The 16,727-nt window shown below is 37.7% G+C and overlaps 1 protein-coding gene and 1 non-coding gene across 2 annotated transcripts in view; one reads left to right on the plus strand and one right to left on the minus strand.

Annotated features, from left to right (window-relative positions):
* LOC141453542 (cuticle protein 7-like) overlaps positions 1-16,727 on the minus strand; it is a 262,992-nt gene that overhangs the window by 177,577 nt on the left and 68,688 nt on the right. The gene's annotated exons all lie outside the window — the stretch shown is intronic.
* Positions 4,649-4,745, plus strand: TRNAY-GUA (transfer RNA tyrosine (anticodon GUA)). The gene is made up of 2 exons: positions 4,649-4,685; positions 4,710-4,745. It is a non-coding gene; the product is annotated as a tRNA-Tyr (tRNA).

Below are 16,727 nucleotides of genomic sequence, written 5' to 3' on the forward strand. Positions count from 1 at the left end.
GTACAACAGAGGGCAGTACCATTCTCTAATACTTATTGATCCGACATGTTAAGTTGTATAAAGTATCTTCGTGCTCATCTTTTGTGAAATGAATATTTAAAAAAACACAACCAATTTATAATTGTAATATTTCTTGTTATGTACCCTTGGTGAATGACACCACCATAAATATGGCCTTGGGGATTGTGCAAAGGCACCAGAAAAAGAATTTATTATTTTGGACGTAGTCTTCTTTTAGATCAATGCAATTTGACCATCGTTTTTACAAACGATTGAATTCCATCCTTAAAATGCGTTGTTCCCAAAATATCCCATTAACAACCGTAATCGCCTCTTCATTTAATTCCAGCCAAACAATCTGTAGATTTTTTTTTTTTTTTGGAAATATGAAGAAATCATATCAGTCCGTAAATGGAGGTGGCCGCTAGTGAGAGTGTCCTTTATGGGAGGCTCGACTGTATCTTATCGTTGTTGTGCACTGTTCCAGAATGTGACTCCTTTTTTTTGAAGAAGCATCTCACAGTCCGGAAAGGAAGTTTTGAAATAACCAAAAAAAAAGTTAGAAGCTTACTACACAGGTACTTGAATGTTGAGATCTTTTAGGTTTGAACTATATCCTCAAAAGAGAAAAACAAAACCATATTGATAGCTCCCATTGTAGCCCCTAAACAAGCACCAACGCGATCTATAATTGTGCTAACCAATTACACACAAAAACGGCCTACTTGGATACTGTAGTACGAAAACATTAACTGTTGCAAGAAATAAGAGAGAGAGGGGGCGGTAGGGAGAGAGAGAGATAGGGAGAGAGAGAATTCTGAACCCAAACTAATAATAGGTTACAATTTCTTGTACTTCCTGGTGTAATGGTATTGGAAAGGAATCTGTGAAAGTGGCGCACGTGTAAGAGTATCACCTTGAGGAGATAACACTGGGCTGCTCCAGACGGTCAGGTAGGGAGACTGCGTTGCGTAATCTTAGAGAACTCCTTCACTGCTGTGAATTCCAGAAGGAGAGGCACACTGTACCTGATTATTTCAAGACCCAAAAGAATGGATGAACAGGATGTTCTACACTGACAAAGATGATTGGGGTTCACGCTGTGATTTTTGAGTCTTAACGTATTATAGTTACTTCCACATGATGGTTTGTATTCGTGAAAATGGCTTTTCTGTGTACTTTGCGTATTTTAACACAGATTTTTCATAACTTTTCCTTTTTCCAGGAAAATTCTTGGGGAGTAGGAGTGAGATAGAGGCTTCCCTGTAAGGTTACATTTTAGTATAATGTACGATTACAAACTGTATAATGTTGGTAAACAGTCAGAGTTGGAAAATAATTTGTGAGTTATGACCTTGAGAAAGTGAGTAGTGGCAGGAAGTCGTGGGTGTGTGCACAGCTGATTCTGCTATTTTTAAACCCACATCCAACCAATCAGAGTTCAATATTGCAGTAAACTGGATTAAGAGGAAGTTGAATGGGCGTATCAAAAGCGGAAAATTTATTATACTGTTTGTGATTGGTTCGCTTTTGAATAATTATAATGATATCCTATTTTCGCAACATTAATTATGTGAGGAGAGATATTTAATGGAACTGGAGAGAAGGAGAGAGTTGGCTCACCGCTGGGAAGAAAATTTAAAGTAAGACGGGAATGGCTAAGTGTGGGGAAGATGCAAGCGGCGATGGGACGAAGAGTTGAGGAGTTATTATTGACTGTGGGTGGCCTAGAGAGAGAGGAACTCTCTCTCTCTGTGAGCGAGAGGGATAGAGCGGCATCTCTTTAGGACCAAGGGGAGTGCGAACCGAAGAAGAAGAAGAACTTGATTGTTTGCAGAGAGCCGCCCTGAGTTACAGTAACAAGAGTCCCTCTAACATTACCGGGTTCTTTGCTGGCTGTAGAGACACCGGGAGACCCATCACTTCAACACAAAACCACCTTCAGCCATTCTTTACACACACACACACACACACACACGCCCCCACGCCCCATTTTACACACGCGCCCCCACGAACGACTTCAACTGGTGAATCTAATGCGCAAACTGGTTTTTATTTCCTATAGTTTTCTGGTTTGTTTGTTAGTTCATTTTCCCCAACACCTACGGTAATTTAAGCTTTACTTTTACCTAAGCATGTAGGAAGTAGTGGTTTCGATCTCGCGTATTCACCGGAAACAAAATGTTTCGTAGCCTGTTGCCTCGGATAAGACTTTTTAAAGACGAAAATTAAGCTTCTTCCTAATCATCACCGTTTGACTCCCATGACTTCCTCTTAAAACCTCAAGGCCCAAATCTCCGTAAGGAAGTAATTGACCCCCCCCCAAAAAAAAACCAATAATCACAAATTGACATAAAAAACAAAAACTCCTCTTCTATGTAAGAGAAATTAAGGGACGAAATAAACGAGATCGTCTCCTCTATTACCTCCAGACGGTTGGAGCGATTAAATAGGTCAGGGCTGTAGCTCTGGTAATGTAGGGCAGCTTCTAAAATAGGGCAGACTCGCCTCGCCCTAGATATTGTATGTAGGTTATCTCTTATCCCAGACGAGAGAGTTTCGCGAAAAAAAAATGGAAAAGTCTGTTAGAAAATTCTCTTTCAGTAAACTGAAACTTTACTAAGTTCAGCAAACAAAGTTCAATTAGTTCTCTTTTAATTTATTTATGTATAATTAGTGATAACTTTTATTATTTAAATTAATGGACATACATTTATTATGTAGCTTTTGTTTATTACAATTTACTAATTCTTAACTTACAAAATTAGCTACCTGATGTGCAGTCGTGTTCTATAAATTTACTATAAATTTCTCATATTAACTATTAAATAAAATCCAAGGCCCTAGCCCAGAATCGAACCCACTAAACCAACAATACATCTTAGCATTGCGGGTCTAGCCTATAACTGCCTAACATATTTTACTATAAATTTCTCATATTAACTATTAAATAAAATCCAAGGGCTAGACCGGGGGAATCGAACCCACTAAACCAACAATACATCTTAGCTTTGCGGGTCTAGCCTATAACTGCCTAACATATTTTACTATAAATTTCTCATATTAACTATTAAATAAAATCCAAGGGCTAGACCGGGGGAATCGAACCCACTAAACCAACAATACATCTTAGCTTTGCGGGTCTAGCCTATAACCGCCTAACATACTTTACTGTAAATTTCTCATATTAACTATTAAATAAAATCCAAGGGCTAGACCGGGGGAATCGAACCCACTAAACCAACAATACATCTTAGCTTTGCGGGTCTAGCCTATAACTGCCTAACATATTTTACTATAAATTTCTCATATTAACTATTAAATAAAATCCAAGGCCTAGACCAGGGGAATCGAACCCACTAAACCAACAATACATCTTAGCTTGGCGGGTCTAGCCATAACCTCTCGGCTACCTAGATATAATTTTTTACTTATTATTTGCGATCAAGCATTCGGCCTAGAGACGAGGTCACACTTCAGGGCTATGGAACATGTTTTTACCGTAACTGATCACAATGTACATTGAGATTTATCATTTAAAAAGAAAAAATACAAACAATTATTTATCTTATACTCTTATTAACAATTATAATTTTTCAACATTGTTGTTAACATTAAAGGTTTGTTTACGCCAGTAGATTTTTAAAAACCGATGACACGCAGTTTTTATGCAGTTTTTGAAAAATATTACGCGTCGACTTGAAGCTTGAAGCCTAACCGGAAGTACTGAGACTAGGAGAAAGTAGAAGTGACGTCTAAACAGGAAGTAACCTCTCCTTGAGGCCCTACAAGGGCCTTCCGCTTTATTCATACTTAAAGCCTTTCTGTTTAAACACTCACTCACTAACAATTATCCTTAAATTACCAAATAGTACTATTATAGCCCTTATTAAGTACAGGTTTAAGGCCACTTAATGCTCAAGGGCACTTTCCAAACAAAATAACTCGAGTGTTTACTTTTACATAACCTTTCTTCGTATTTGAAAAAAACATAATCACTAGTTTTATTTTTTACACTTTAGAATAGCATTTAAATGCATGGAACTGTTAAAAGTACCGCTCATACCCCCCCCCCCTGTGTCGCCTAGTGTGAGGAAAAGTACACCTTTACACACCTGCGTGTAATGCAGCAATTACTGGTGCAACAGTCAAACTAGTTGTCAACGGCTCCAGCCGATTTTACAGTTTACCTGTCCAAAATAAGAAAGGTGATTAGTTTTTGGTCTTGTGTTTACTTTTTACAGTTTTTGGGTAAACATATATGATTCTCTCGTTTAGTTGCCTAAGCAATAGATTAAGTTATTATACACTACTTTTACTGAAAACTATTTCTTGTTCATGCGTCTGTTTGAATGATGCCGCCTCATAGTGTGTAGTTTGAGAGACAGCTCTATCTTAGAGGGCTTGAATAGTTACTGCCAAGGTGTTTGGGAGATTTCGACCCTCCTTAGAGCCCTTCCAATTACTATTATTATTTTTTTTTTTTGTTTAATTTCCATTGCTTCCTCTAGAATTAATAATTAGATTTTTAAAAAATTTGTACGTATTTTATTGACCGTAATTTAAAATCAAAAGAAATCAAAAATTTCGCACCTAAATTGAATGAAATCAATATTTCAATCACCAAAAAAGACAAGCGTAACAACTTCCTCTGGTAGCTCAGTTGGTAGAGCGGTGGACTGTAGTTGGAATGAAAGCATAAAACAGATATCCATAGGTCGCTGGTTCAAATCCGGCCCGGAGGAGAGAAATCTTTTTTATCAAATTAATTAAAAAAAAATTGTTTTAAAATCTCTTGAGAAAGTGATGTTGTGACGCGATCATTTCTCTAATGAAATGGCCTCACTAGCAAAGGTCAAGGCCAACTAGAATTGCTTGAAGGTCGATCACTATAGGGATAACTGCTTTTTGTTGCGTTCACATTTTTTTAAAATAAATCCAGTTATGTATTTCATTATATGCATATAATGTATAATCGCTTTTTCTTATCAGTGTATCAATGTAAGAGAAAATTATTACTATACCATTGAGAGAAAATATTGCGTGCGTGTTTTATCCTGCCTACTCTAGTTATTAAAACTGTCCGCTAGGGTTGATCGTCAAAACCTGCACGAAATAGCGTAACGTTGAAAAACACCCAACTTTGACTATTTTCTCCCAGATAAAATATAAAAAATATTCTCTTTTATAAGTGTACTTTAATTTCAGCCACCTGGATCTAATAGGAATATAAATACCTAGGTCGCAGAGGCACTCAATAGATATCGTATTGAATAGAACGTTTGTCACAACTTTGAACAAAAATTTGCTGCTGCAATCAAATAAGAGATAATCGAGATATCGAATCATTTTGGGCAGTATCATGGTTTTATGATTAAGTTAAATTGTTTGCTGAAATTCTGAATTTTGGGGCGAAAAAATGTATGATTAAGAAGTTGTAGAATTTAGACTGAAAAAATTAATGTCAATTTCAGTCATGTTTTGTATTTATGTATTGTGCCGAGCTTACAGACCTAGGGACTAGGTCATCTTCAGGGCTAATTGACAATTTTGTAATTATTTTTAACATCATTAAAGGGTTGGGTGGGTCTACTGTCTTGTCTGCTCTTGGAAGATGACCTAGTCCCTAGGTCGAAAGCTCGGCACAATACAAAAATATCATGATCTGAAATTGGCAGTTATTTTTTTTCATCCTACTGAAATAATGAATCAGTCACCAAAAATTAATGAACAGCAATTGGAGAATTTCGTGAGTGAAAATGAAGCGTGTAAGCTACTGAGCTACCACGGTAAACGAGCGGTTATAGGCTAGACCCGCAAAGCTAAGATGTATTGTTGGTTTAGTGGGTTCGATTCCCCTGGTTTAGGCCTTGGATTTCATTTAATGGTTAATATGAGAAATTTATAGTAAAGTATGTTAGGCGGTTATAGGCTAGACCCGCAATTCTAAGATGTATTGTTGGTTTAGTGGGTTCGATTCCCCTGGTCTAGGCCTTGGATTTTATTTAATGGTTAATATGAGAAATTTACAGTAAAGTATGTTTGCTAGTCGCCTCCGTCCACTGCACCTAATTTGGTAGTAGGACGTTAAGCACCGCCTGAAGCGAGTGAAAACAAAAAGCACGCACCAGCTGAAACTATAACGAAGGAAATCTTCATCTTCGTTGTTTTTTTTTCCGGCCCGAGCTTTAAAGAATTTCCACAGCTTTTCTTCTATTATAGAGACGGTGAAAAACTCTAGACGCTTGTAGTCTAGGTTTTTTTTTTTTTTTTTCAGAAATTGGTCTTTGGATTTGATTGCTCCACCTCCCAAAATATCTTTACCAACATTTCTTTACCTGGATAGACTAGTTTCAAATCAAAAGTTTTTAAGGATTAAGCAGTCTTATTACAAAATAAATTAGTTAACAGCTGTTTCGTGTAAATCAGCGGGGAAAAAAAAAGCATTCAAAAGTAGCACTTCCGGTAAACTGGTCTCTGCCGAAACTTTTTTTGTAGAAAATCACAAACTTTCGTCACTAACGTTTCAAAAAAAAAAAAAAAAGGGGTTGAGCTTCATTTTTAAGTTTTTCTGGCACACTCACACTCACACCCAATAGTAGCTAGATTGATAAATCTAAAAACTAGTGACCCAATACCAAACCGGATGATGACCTAAATCTGTCATAATAGTTAATCATTTAGTTCGTTTTTTTTTTAGCCCCAACGGCCAGGCTGCGACAACCATACTTTGACATATCAAGGCAGCACGTTATAAATGGTGTGCAAATGGATCTAGAAGGCAGTGGATAAACGAGGGGTGGTGGGAAGTATTAATAGAAACTTGGGTGCAATCGACCAAAAAAAACAAAAAATTATCCACTTCCGTTCATAAATCTTATTTGGTGTGAAGAAAATATAAAAGAAAAAATTTTTCTTTACATTTCGATTACGTCACTTACTTGATGACCTCACATGTTGACGCCCCTTAAATTAAAAAATAATGATAATATATTCAAAGGAAAAGTTTCAAAAGATTTCAAAGGAAAGGAGGAGAGAAAGGATTAGCTATGCGGTTAGCGTACTGGACTTCCACGTGGAGGTCCCGGGTTCGAATCCAGCTGCTGGCCCCTTAGATTTTCTCTTCCTAGGAGCTTCTTTACAGCTCACTGTCCGGTGATGGACACTATTGTCTGTAACGAGGAGAACACTGTCCGGAGGCCGGCAGTGCACTGAAAAAAGCTCCGGGCGCCAATAATCTTAGATGTTGACGCGCCTTAAATCATTTAAAAATATATACGAGGGGGTACCCAAAAAAAACCGGAATTATTTTTTAAAAGCTATTTATTTACAAATTTTTTACAGAACAACCTTATCCCCTTCAAAATACTCTCCATTACAACTAATACATTTGTCCCATCGGTGCTTCCACTGTTCGAAACATTTTTTGTAGTCATCTTTAGAAATGGCTGACAGCTCCTTCTTCGTTTTTTTCTTGACCTCTTCAATGTTGTCAAATCGGTGACCTTTCATGCCCTTTTTTATGCGTGGAAAGAAGATAAAAGTCGCACGGAGCCAGGTCAGGCAAGTAAGGTGCGTGGGGCAGCGGAACCACGCCATTTTTAGCCAAAAACTGTGTAACAGAGATGGCTGTGTGTGCAGGTGCATTGTCGTGGTGGAAGAACCAGTCTCCTGTTTGCCACAAATCGGGTCTTTTTTGGCGAACACTATTGCGCAATCTTTTCAAAACTTCCAAATACAAGGTTTGATTGACGGTCTGACCTGGGGAGACAAACTCTGAATGGACTACGCCTTTGGCATCAAAAAAGCAAATCAGCATTGTTTTGATGTTTGACTTGACTTGACGACATTTTTTTGGTGGGGTGAAGATGACGTCTTCCATTGGCTCGACTATTGCTTTGTTTCTGGGTCATAACCATAGCACCATGACTCATCACCAGTAATGACCTTTGACAGAAAGTCTGGATCAGTTTCAAGCTGTTGTTTCAAAGCACGACATGTTTCAACTCGATGTTCTTTTTGATTGCCAGTCAGAACTCGAGGAACAAACTTGGCAGCAACCCTTTTCATCCCCAAATCTTCCGTTAAAATTCGCTGAACCGAGCTCCAAGATAACCCACTACTCTCTGACAGTTGATCAATTGTCTGTCGACGGTCTGTGAACACCAGCTCTCGAATTTTTTCAACATTTTCGTCGATTCGGGCAGTTGATGGACGTCCAGAACGAGGTTTGTCATCAATCGACATGTCGCCATTTTTAAACCGAGTAAACCAATCGTATACTTGAGTTTTTCCCATAGCGTCATCTTTGTAAGCTGTTTTCAACATTAAAACACTTTCAGCAGCATTTTTGCCGAGTAGAAAACAAAATTTCAGAGCTGCACGTTGTTCACTTAAACTTGCCATCATAAAAAACGAAAAAAGAACAAAACAGCGCTGGTAAAAACAATCACTGCAGATGAACAGAACAAGCCAGGCAGACAACACAGGCAGGACTGAACTGGCAAGGAATTGCGCTATACACGTCTAGCGGCAGAAATGCGTACTACATAAGCTCCATGCGCGGCAACGCAATTCCGGTTATTTTTGGGTACCCCCTCGTATATATATTCAAAGAAAAAAAATAATACCAAAAATACATCTTTTTATAAAAGAAATGTATATAAACTTAATACGACGAGTAAAATCGTCTGCCGGGGTTTAGTGTTGTGATTAGAATAAGAGGTTTGAAGACTTAAAATAAAATAAAAAATATATGTTGGAGATTCAAAGACAGTTGAACTCATTATGAATTAGTTTTCTTTAATTCGAAGCAATATCTGACAAGGAAAGACCTATCTGGACCAATTAAATGGTAATGCGTGGTAATGTCATCCCAAAAACTGATACGGGACAAGTACAGGATATAAAAACAAAGTGGACAGTAACTTCTTGTACCTTGTTCTGGTAGAGTGGGCGGGCACTTGCTGCTGGTATTGGGGTAATTGTAGGGTAAAGCTGTTGAGGTTACTGCAAGTTCACAAATGTTAGCTTAAATAGCCGTGAGGTAGCGATGATTACTCCACCAGTTAGATGTGCATTTCAAAAACCTCGGTAGATAGTATACCGGTTAGAAAAGGCTGCTCTGTTTACCAGGTGCCTTAACCGGAAAACTCTCCCTTAAATCGAGGTATTACAGATTGGGAACCCCTTAAACCAGCAATGGCGAACCTATGACCCGCGGGTCAGACACTGACCCACAATTGCTAGGCAACCATTTGTTTGTTTACGCGGGTTGATTTAGATTTTGCTAATTGTGTGGATAATTTATATTCTATCTGTATTTTTTTCAATCACGCATTGGACACAAAAACAATTTAAATGCTATCTATAACCTTTAGTTTGATCATTACAGTTCTAAAACGCAAATGACGACAAATGCTTTTGTAGTATTTGAAATAAAGCAAAAGTGTTTACAGAATATCAAATAAAATCGACAACCCAAAGCAAATAACCATATTCAGATTTTTCTTCAGATAAAACACACTTTTGTTCAGGTTTTGTTCAGTTATGTTTGTAAAAAGAGACTTCCATAGCCACTTGTTTCGTCCCGTTTTACCCCCGTTAAGCCAACTGAATTTTAAAGATGTTTAGTTTTGAAAATATTCAGTTTAAAATTTTTAAACTTAACTCTTGTGCAAATGGGCATTAGTGACCCAAGAGCTAGTACTAAAAAAAAAAAAAATGAACAAAATTTGACCCACGTCTCAAAAAGGTTCGCCATCCCTGCCTTACACCAATATCCTCTTGTTCCTTCCAGTGAAACTGAAGCCAGTGCAGCCAACTCTCTCCATTGGGCAGCCCTAATCTCAAGACTTCCTCCATAACAACTAGCGGAACCTTCGACAGGTTTCTATTATTAACTCTTTCATTACGTAATACCAAAGACATGAATGGAGTGTTAACATAGATTGTTTTTGCATTCTCCTACTGGTGTTGAGGGAAGTATTGTGATTAGGCAAATTTAGCTTCCTGGATTGATGGTTTCCATCGTCAAACTTCTTCATAAAACCACGTCAAAGTTTAAATGCTTAATTTCCCGCCCCCCAAAAATATGACAGCGTGCTTCTTAATGAAAACTTAGAGGAAAAACCACATTTTGGTTGAAGATGAAAATTTTAATGAATTTAATTTTTGAATTTAAACACTTTCCTTAAAGTTGGAGGTTGGAAAGTTATTACGTAGCATAATATGGACATCACTTCCTCTTGGTTAGTGAGCACGAAGTGGATGGATAGTACAGTCCAACAAGTTCAACTGAGATTGATGATGGGGCTTGCTTGAACCGGATAAGGATACGTAAATTCAAAATAAATAATGCATCAGCTTACAAAGTTAAGATAAAGTAATTTTCTCCACAATAGATATTTTTTTTGTTTTACTTTCTTACAACAGGAAAGTAGTGTCATCGTGAACAATTTTCGTGAACAACATTTCACCGGAAATGGTTGATTAGTCGGAAAATCTGAGTTTCACCAAATAGCCAATCAGGGCGTGTTTGTGAGCGTCTTTATGGCCGGTAAATAAATAGAAAATCTTGTGAAACTCACACGATTTCCTGTTTCAACAGTTTACGTAATTAATCTTTATTTTTAACCTCCATCTTGCACTACAAAAATTATACGTACAAGTTCTCTTTAAAGAAACCATTTCCGTTAAAATCACTAAAAAAAAAACAGTAAAAACTTTACAGTGAATTAGTACTTCCGCTATTCTAATTTTCCACAAATTTTGAAGAAAAATTAATAATTTAAACCCTTGGTTATTGCCTAGGCTATTACAGGAAACTAATAAAACTTCAATAGAGTAAATACTCGAAACAATTTGTTGATTTAACCCACGAAAGTAATAAGGGTTGTTCGTATTATTAGGCTGGAGTAACTTCAGCGTCGCCAAAGTATCGGAGGAAGTGGCTAGTGTTTTGGCCTTTAAGGGAACGGAAATGTTTTATTTTTTGCAAAAAAAAAAATAAAATATTTTCATCGGTTTTAAGAATAATTTAAGATTTATATATACGAATCAAATTCTAAAACTTTTGACGTGATTGACTGAATCTCACGTTTCAGTTTTATTTGAGAATGCCCCATTTGTAGGACAGTTCCCCACATCATCTAACGTCCCCAGAATGGAGAATCTTTATTATTAGGGTGTGCAGGTTACTTGATAAAGTCCCCGCTCCACTAGTGGTAGGTGCTTAATGTAAATCTCTAAGCCGTGTCCTCTACAAGTAGTGGTGTAAACACTTGAATTCCCACTCTTTAGTCTTTCAAGTGGTAACTGTTCTTCGTCAGCAAATTCCTTGCAAGTCAACAAATTGGATATTAAAATATTTAGTAGGGTGGGGGAGAGAGAGAGGGAATCTGAATTCTCAATATAGTAGGTTATATTGAGATAGCAGTTTAGTGGTAAGCGTAACCTCCCAGCTTTCCCGGAAATGTTCTTATTCCAGTTTTCTTGAGAAAATCTTTCAATATATTCGCAAAGTTTACAGGAAATCATTGTAGCCAGTTTTGCCGCAAAAATGTGAAAAATGCTATTTAGGAAGCGCTACTTCCGGTAAAGGATTCAAGCTAAGTTCAGGTCCTTGCAAAGAAGCATAAAGTAAATATAAAGTTTGAGGTGTCTACCAACTATTTCCCCACCCCCCACCCCACTCAAGGCCCTCGAAACATTCATTTCCGATGGAAGTTAAATATCGCAATTTGTTTCGATCGTGGTTCTCTAACTACGTAGTTCCAGTAAAGGAAGGTAAAAAAAAAATCGATTGTTTGAAGAAATCATCGAGATTTATAGATACAGAGAATTTCGTTCGAGATCTATTTCATGGAGAAAAGATATGTTAGTTCAGCCGGAAATCACAAAATCATTTCCCCTTAGCACGTGCCATATGGTGCTTAGGCTCATTGCTGCTTTTTTAATGATCCATTCGATGTACATGCTTCTTAATTAGTCTTATGCACATGCTTCTTAGGCAATAATTTAAATGGAACATCCTATCCCGACTGGAAATACGTTATTAGTTGGTTTCCCTTCTTTTAATCTTCCAATATACGGACCTTCCGTTCGAGCGATTACTAAGATCTTCAACAAGAATCTAAATGGCCTAGACATCCTACCAGCTGTGTCGGTCCTTCTGTACTAAAACAGACGTAGCAGGTAGGTGTAGTTGAAGGAACAAGGTTAGGATGGAGGCGAAACCTAATCCAGGTAGTTGTTCTATTCTTGAGCTAATTCCCAGTATCTGGGAAGCAAGGTGAAAAGTTCACGGCCTTCTATACAGGTAGTCAACTTGAACTGTTAAATAGTTTTCTTAAAGCAGACTTTCAAAGAAAACCCCTAATTTTGCTTCTATTTTCAGGATATCCGGGAAAAAAATTGTACATTATAACAGGAATTGCATAAATTTTCATTTTCCCTTATTTCCTTGAAAGGAAAGCGTCGCGCTCATGTCAGATTTTCCCAAAATAGAGTTTTCACTATAAAAAAAAAAAAGAAAAAAGAAAATCCGTATTAAGGCCTCGTGAGTTTTTGTTGAAAGATTTTGTTGCGTCTTAAAAGATTGCCGGAAGTTGAAAGTTTACATTTTGATTTTCTGCCAATAGGGGGACCCGCCGGTGACCTCGGCAATTAAAATGTACCGGAAGTGCCACTTAATTGAATGGATTTTCCACTTTATGACGTGCTGGTGTTTTCCGTCACATTAGGGTTGCTCCTCGATGTCATAAAAACATTAAAAGATGTGATCACCTGTACTTGTTATGTAGTGGTTAATGTTATTGAGGGTACTACAACGCTTTCCGTGGCGGCCATTTGAACTTACATAAGAAAGTTTACTTTCCTCCTTTATCACTAATTTAAAGGTCCTGCATAGCAGTTACAATAAAATTTGTAGCAAGAGGATTTTATTAGGGTAAGCGTTCACACAAGAATAACCTTTCGAACTTCGAGGACTTCCCTTTTGAAAGAAGTTTGAGGAAGTAGGTGGTAAGGTCCCCATGTTTACTATTTATTGAAAGCAAACTGGCCGATGAAGGGCTCTTCTTCCAACTGTCTGAACACATGAACCCTTCTTGTCGGTTAGAATAGGGCCGGATAATAGGGCAGTCAGGTATAACAGCTATTATTAGGGACAGACTTATTATAGTGCTTCACGCACACATACGTACAACAGAGGGCAGTACCATTCTCTAATACTTATTGATCCGACATGTTAAGTTGTATAAAGTATCTTCGTGCTCATCTTTTGTGAAATGAATATTTAAAAAAACACAACCAATTTATAATTGTAATATTTCTTGTTATGTACCCTTGGTGAATGACACCACCATAAATATGGCCTTGGGGATTGTGCAAAGGCACCAGAAAAAGAATTTATTATTTTGGACGTAGTCTTCTTTTAGATCAATGCAATTTGACCATCGTTTTTACAAACGATTGAATTCCATCCTTAAAATGCGTTGTTCCCAAAATATCCCATTAACAACCGTAATCGCCTCTTCATTTAATTCCAGCCAAACAATCTGTAGATTTTTTTTTTTTTTTGGAAATATGAAGAAATCATATCAGTCCGTAAATGGAGGTGGCCGCTAGTGAGAGTGTCCTTTATGGGAGGCTCGACTGTATCTTATCGTTGTTGTGCACTGTTCCAGAATGTGACTCCTTTTTTTTGAAGAAGCATCTCACAGTCCGGAAAGGAAGTTTTGAAATAACCAAAAAAAAAGTTAGAAGCTTACTACACAGGTACTTGAATGTTGAGATCTTTTAGGTTTGAACTATATCCTCAAAAGAGAAAAACAAAACCATATTGATAGCTCCCATTGTAGCCCCTAAACAAGCACCAACGCGATCTATAATTGTGCTAACCAATTACACACAAAAACGGCCTACTTGGATACTGTAGTACGAAAACATTAACTGTTGCAAGAAATAAGAGAGAGAGGGGGCGGTAGGGAGAGAGAGAGATAGGGAGAGAGAGAATTCTGAACCCAAACTAATAATAGGTTACAATTTCTTGTACTTCCTGGTGTAATGGTATTGGAAAGGAATCTGTGAAAGTGGCGCACGTGTAAGAGTATCACCTTGAGGAGATAACACTGGGCTGCTCCAGACGGTCAGGTAGGGAGACTGCGTTGCGTAATCTTAGAGAACTCCTTCACTGCTGTGAATTCCAGAAGGAGAGGCACACTGTACCTGATTATTTCAAGACCCAAAAGAATGGATGAACAGGATGTTCTACACTGACAAAGATGATTGGGGTTCACGCTGTGATTTTTGAGTCTTAACGTATTATAGTTACTTCCACATGATGGTTTGTATTCGTGAAAATGGCTTTTCTGTGTACTTTGCGTATTTTAACACAGATTTTTCATAACTTTTCCTTTTTCCAGGAAAATTCTTGGGGAGTAGGAGTGAGATAGAGGCTTCCCTGTAAGGTTACATTTTAGTATAATGTACGATTACAAACTGTATAATGTTGGTAAACAGTCAGAGTTGGAAAATAATTTGTGAGTTATGACCTTGAGAAAGTGAGTAGTGGCAGGAAGTCGTGGGTGTGTGCACAGCTGATTCTGCTATTTTTAAACCCACATCCAACCAATCAGAGTTCAATATTGCAGTAAACTGGATTAAGAGGAAGTTGAATGGGCGTATCAAAAGCGGAAAATTTATTATACTGTTTGTGATTGGTTCGCTTTTGAATAATTATAATGATATCCTATTTTCGCAACATTAATTATGTGAGGAGAGATATTTAATGGAACTGGAGAGAAGGAGAGAGTTGGCTCACCGCTGGGAAGAAAATTTAAAGTAAGACGGGAATGGCTAAGTGTGGGGAAGATGCAAGCGGCGATGGGACGAAGAGTTGAGGAGTTATTATTGACTGTGGGTGGCCTAGAGAGAGAGGAACTCTCTCTCTCTGTGAGCGAGAGGGATAGAGCGGCATCTCTTTAGGACCAAGGGGAGTGCGAACCGAAGAAGAAGAAGAACTTGATTGTTTGCAGAGAGCCGCCCTGAGTTACAGTAACAAGAGTCCCTCTAACATTACCGGGTTCTTTGCTGGCTGTAGAGACACCGGGAGACCCATCACTTCAACACAAAACCACCTTCAGCCATTCTTTACACACACACACACACACACACACGCCCCCACGCCCCATTTTACACACGCGCCCCCACGAACGACTTCAACTGGTGAATCTAATGCGCAAACTGGTTTTTATTTCCTATAGTTTTCTGGTTTGTTTGTTAGTTCATTTTCCCCAACACCTACGGTAATTTAAGCTTTACTTTTACCTAAGCATGTAGGAAGTAGTGGTTTCGATCTCGCGTATTCACCGGAAACAAAATGTTTCGTAGCCTGTTGCCTCGGATAAGACTTTTTAAAGACGAAAATTAAGCTTCTTCCTAATCATCACCGTTTGACTCCCATGACTTCCTCTTAAAACCTCAAGGCCCAAATCTCCGTAAGGAAGTAATTGACCCCCCCCCAAAAAAAAACCAATAATCACAAATTGACATAAAAAACAAAAACTCCTCTTCTATGTAAGAGAAATTAAGGGACGAAATAAACGAGATCGTCTCCTCTATTACCTCCAGACGGTTGGAGCGATTAAATAGGTCAGGGCTGTAGCTCTGGTAATGTAGGGCAGCTTCTAAAATAGGGCAGACTCGCCTCGCCCTAGATATTGTATGTAGGTTATCTCTTATCCCAGACGAGAGAGTTTCGCGAAAAAAAAATGGAAAAGTCTGTTAGAAAATTCTCTTTCAGTAAACTGAAACTTTACTAAGTTCAGCAAACAAAGTTCAATTAGTTCTCTTTTAATTTATTTATGTATAATTAGTGATAACTTTTATTATTTAAATTAATGGACATACATTTATTATGTAGCTTTTGTTTATTACAATTTACTAATTCTTAACTTACAAAATTAGCTACCTGATGTGCAGTCGTGTTCTATAAATTTACTATAAATTTCTCATATTAACTATTAAATAAAATCCAAGGCCCTAGCCCAGAATCGAACCCACTAAACCAACAATACATCTTAGCATTGCGGGTCTAGCCTATAACTGCCTAACATATTTTACTATAAATTTCTCATATTAACTATTAAATAAAATCCAAGGGCTAGACCGGGGGAATCGAACCCACTAAACCAACAATACATCTTAGCTTTGCGGGTCTAGCCTATAACTGCCTAACATATTTTACTATAAATTTCTCATATTAACTATTAAATAAAATCCAAGGGCTAGACCGGGGGAATCGAACCCACTAAACCAACAATACATCTTAGCTTTGCGGGTCTAGCCTATAACCGCCTAACATACTTTACTGTAAATTTCTCATATTAACTATTAAATAAAATCCAAGGGCTAGACCGGGGGAATCGAACCCACTAAACCAACAATACATCTTAGCTTTGCGGGTCTAGCCTATAACTGCCTAACATATTTTACTATAAATTTCTCATATTAACTATTAAATAAAATCCAAGGCCTAGACCAGGGGAATCGAACCCACTAAACCAACAATACATCTTAGCTTGGCGGGTCTAGCCATAACCTCTCGGCTACCTAGATATAATTTTTTACTTATTATTTGCGATCAAGCATTCGGCCTAGAGACGAGGTCACACTTCAGGGCTATGGAACATGTTTTTACCGTAACTGATCACAATGTACATTGA

Source organism: Rhodnius prolixus, unplaced genomic scaffold (assembly GCF_049639745.1).
Source record: "Rhodnius prolixus isolate KJV_2025 unplaced genomic scaffold, Rpr scaffold_3, whole genome shotgun sequence".
NCBI lineage: Eukaryota > Metazoa > Arthropoda > Insecta > Hemiptera > Reduviidae > Rhodnius > Rhodnius prolixus.